Source organism: Moschus berezovskii, chromosome 17 (assembly GCF_049115385.1).
Source record: "Moschus berezovskii isolate FMDL1 chromosome 17, NW_MosBer_1.0, whole genome shotgun sequence".
NCBI classification, from domain to species: Eukaryota; Metazoa; Chordata; class Mammalia; order Artiodactyla; family Moschidae; genus Moschus; species Moschus berezovskii.
Genome location: NC_142476.1, coordinates 2352300 through 2356951, shown reverse-complemented (window position 1 = coordinate 2356951; position 4652 = coordinate 2352300). Strand labels below are relative to the sequence as shown.

The window sequence follows — 4652 nt, the reverse complement described above, 5'->3', positions numbered from 1 at the left end:
ATAATAAAATGTATTTTATATACCCATGTTATGTGGAGATATATGCATATAGATGCCACAGTTTCCTGCATGCGCATAAACTGCATATGTGGTGGGTTGACTATAATTTTTATTTTGAATATCTAAGAATAATACACAGGCACTAATAAACTAAAAGAAAACATTTTATTTTTCAACTTTTTGACTTGAAAACAATAAATATCAGCCTTAATTTATTTCAATTTAATATTTAGTGTGAAAAATACACTTTGTTGAGAAACCAATTTTTCCCCAATACTTTCTTCATCACCTCTTTGACATCTTTATTCCTCAAACTATAGGTGATGGAATTCAACATGGGAATTATGATGGTGTAAAACACGGACATGATCATGTCATGATCCAAGCCAAAGCTGGAACTGGATCTCACGTACATGAAGAGAACTGTACCATGAAAAATGGACACTCCTGTTAGGTGGGAGTCACATGTTGAAAAGACTTCACCCTTCAGCAGAATGCATCCTCAGAATGGCCAACAAGATGAAAGTATAGGAGATCAGAACAATCAATATGGTGGATATCTCAATAGAGCTTGAAAAATAGAAAACTAGAAGCTGGTTCATGCCTTTATCAGAGCATGAAATAGCAAGGAGGGAGGGATGTCACAGAAGACGTGTCTGATTTCATTGGATGCACAGAAGGATAGGGTAAAAGTAGCCACTGTTTGTAAAGTAACATGCAAGATACCAACAACATAGCAGGAAATTATAAGTGGCACATAGACTCTGGGTGGTATTTTAACTAAATACAGGAGAGGGTCTTAGATTGCTACATAGCAATCATAGGCCATTGTGGCCAAGATGAAACATTCTGCGGTCCCACAAGTAAGAAAGAGAAACATCTGTGTGCCACATCCAAGAAAAGAAATCATTTTATTCTGTTAGGAAATTGACCAATATTTTGGGGGTGATAACAGAAGAATAGCAAGCACCCAAGAATGATAATGCTGTCAGAAAATAGTACATGGGGTTGTGGAGCCGGGAATCCATAATGACCCAGGAAACCAACCCCAAATTTCCTATCATTGTAAAAAGATAGATTGCTAGAAATAGTAAAAATAAAGATTTGCAGCTGAGAATCATCTATAAAGCCCATAAGTATAAACATGGCGACCTCAGTCCGACTTTTTATCTGAATCCTGTATAAATCTAAATCTGATGGTGACACTGACATTTCAGCTTTTATTTTTAAGTTCTAAAAGCAATATATGGCAAAAATAGAGCCCACCAATTACATCCTCATGTCTGTTTCTTAGAAATCCTTTTCAGTGAGGGAACAGTCCAATGATTAAAAGTTCAGTCCAAGTGGATGTATTACACTGTAAAATTAAATTAATTGCTGTTGATTAAATTTTCATGTCAAATATAGTGCCAGTTTACATGGTTTAACTTCCAGCTTATTTTCTGTTAAATTCATGACATCTCACTTTCATATTAAGTTATCTTAAAATTCACAAAGACAAATGAATATAGGAGGTTTTAATCCCAAAATAAGTATAGTAAAAAAAGCACATCTGAGTGCTAATCCTAGATTTCTTATAGAATGCATGAAGCTTACAGTTGGTAAAGTGGGAGCAAATTCATTTACGTCAGAAGATAGTATTGGAAGATGGCGGAGGAATAGGATGTGGAGACCATTTTCTCCCCCACATTTTCATCAAAGGAACATTTGATCGTTGAGTAAATTCCACAAAACAACTTCAGAATGCTGTCAGAGGACATCAGCCACCCAGAAAAGCAGCTCATTGTCTTCAAAAGGAGGTAGGAAAAAAATATAAAAGATAAAAAGAGAGGCAAAAGAGGTAGGAATGGAGATCCGTTCCAGGAAGGGAGTCTTAAAAAAGAGAGAAGTTTCCAAACACCAGGAAACACTCTCACTGATGAGTCTGTGGCAAACCTTGGGGATCAATCCAAGAAGAAGATATAACAATTATAAATATATATGCACCCAACATAGGAGTACCGCAATATGTAAGACAAATACTAATAAGTATGAAAGGTGAAATTAACAATAACACAATAATAGTCGGAGACTTTAATACCCCACTCACACCTACGGATAGATCAACTAATCAGAAAATTATCAAGGAAGCACAAATGTTAAATGATACAATAGACCAATTAAACCTAATTGATATCTATAGGACATTTGACCTCAAAACAATGAATTTCACCTTCTCAAGCGCACATGGAACCTTCTCCAGGATAGATCACATCTGGTGCCATAAATCTAGCCTTGGTAAATTCAAAAAAAAATTGAAATCATTCCAAGCATCTTTTCTGACCAAAATGAAGTAAGACTAGATGTCAATTGCAGGAGAAAAACTATAAAAAATTCCAATATATGAAGGCTAGACAACATGCTGCTGAATAACCAACAAATTATAGAAGAAATTAAAATATGCTTAGAAACGAATGAAAATGAAAACACGACAATCCAATACCTCTGGGACACTGTAAAATCAGTGCTAAGGGGAAGGTTCACATCTATACAGGCATACTTCAAGAAACAAGAAAAAAGTCTACTAAATAACCAAGTTCGGTTCAGTTCAGTTCAGTCGCTCAGGCGTGTCCGACTCTTTGTGACCTCATGAATCACAGCACACCAGGCCTCCCTGTCCATCACCAACTCCCGGAGTTCACTCAAACTCATGTCCATCGAGTTGGTGATGCCATCCAGTCATCTCATTCTCTGTCATCTCCGTCTCCTCTCACCCCCAATCCCTCACAGCATCAGACTCTTTTCCAGTGAGTCAACTCATCGCATGAGGTGGCCAAAGTATTGGACTTTCAGCTTTAGCATCAGTCCTTCCAATGAACACCCAGGATTGATCTCCTTTAGAATGGACTGGTAGGATCTCCTTGCAGTCCAAGGGACTCTCAAGAGTCTTCTCCAGCACCACAGTTCAAAAGCATCAATAATTCGGTGATAAGCTTTCTTCACAGTCCAACTCTCACATCCATATATGACCACAGGAAAAAAAAAAAGCCTTGACTAGACGGACCTTGGTTGGCAAAGTAATGTTTCTGATTTTTAATATGCTATCTAGGATGGTCATAACTTTCCTTCCAAGGAGTAAGCGTCTTTTAATTTCCTGGCTGCAATCAGCATCTGCAGTGATTTTAGAGCCCAAAAAAAATAAAGTCTGACCCTGTTTCCACTGTTTCCCCATCTATTTCCCATCAAGTGATGGGACCAGATAACTCTACATCTAAAGTGGCTCACATGGTAAAGCGTCTGTCTCCAATGTGGGAGACCCGGGTTAGATTCCTATGTTGGGAAGATCTCCTGGAGAAAGAAACGCCAACCCACTCCAGTATTCTTGCCTGGAGAATCCTTTGGAAGGAGGAGCCTGGTAGGCTACAGTCCATGGGGCTGCATAGAGTCGGACACGACTGAGCGACTTCACTCACCCACTCCGACACCTAAAGCCAGGCTTCAGCAATATGTGAACTTCCAGATGTTCAAGTAGGTTTTAGAAAAGGCAGAGGAACCAGAGATCAAATTGCCAACATCTGCTGGATCATAGAGAAAGCAAGAGAGTTCCAGAAAAACATCTATTTCTGCTTCATTGACTATGCCAAAGCCTTTGACTGTGTGGATCACAATCAACTGTGGAAAATTCTGAAAGAGATGGGAACACCAGACCACCTGACCTGCCTCTTGAGAAACTTGTATGCAGGCCTGGAAGCAACAGTTAGAACTGGACATGGAACAGCAGACTGGTTCCAAATAGGAAAAAAAGTACGTCAAGGTTGTATATTGTCACCCTGCTTATTTAATTTCTATGCAGAGTACATCATGAGGAACGCTGGGCTGGAAGAAGCACAAGCTGGAATCAAGATTGCAGGGAGAAATATCAATAACCTCTGATACACAGATGACACCACCCTTATGGCAAAAAATGAAGAGGAACTAAAAAGTCTCTTGATGAAAGTGAAGGAGGAGAGTGAAAAGGTTGGTTTGAAGCTCAACATTCAGGAAACCAAGATCACGGAATCCGGTCCCATCACTTTGTGGGAAATAGATGGTAAAACAGTGGAAACAGTGTCAGACTTTATTTTTTTCAGCTCCAAAATCACTGCAGATGCTGATTGCAGCCATGAAATTAAAACTTACTCCTTGGAAGGAAAGTTATGACCAACTTAGATAGCATATTAAAAAGCAGAGACATTACTTTGCCAACCAAGGTCCGTCTAGTCAAGGCTATGGTTTTTCCCGTGGTCATGTATGGATGTAAGAGTTGGACTGTGAAGAAAGCTGATCACCGAAGAATTGATGCTTTTGAACTGTGGTGTTGGAGAAGACTCTTGAGAGTCCCTTGGACTGCAAGGAGATCCAACCAGTCCATTCTAAAGGAGATCATTCCTGGGTGTTCATTGGAAGGACTGATGCTAAAGCTGAAACTCCAATACTTTGGCCACATAATGAGACATGTTGACTCACTGGAAAAGAGTCTGATGCTGGGAGGGATTGGGGGTGGGAGGAGACGGGGACGACGGAGAATGAGATAACTGGATGGCATCACCGACTCGATGGACATGAGTTTGAGTGAACTCCGGGAGTTGGTGATGGACAGGGAGGCCTGGTGTGCTGTGATTCATGGGGTTGCA

The 4652-nt window shown here is 39.7% G+C and overlaps 1 pseudogene; it reads right to left on the bottom strand.

Moving 5' to 3' along the window:
• Positions 1–229: 229 nt before the first annotated feature.
• Positions 230–1146, bottom strand: LOC129551030 (olfactory receptor 5T9-like; annotated as a pseudogene).
• Between the last annotated feature and the right edge of the window lie 3506 nt (positions 1147–4652).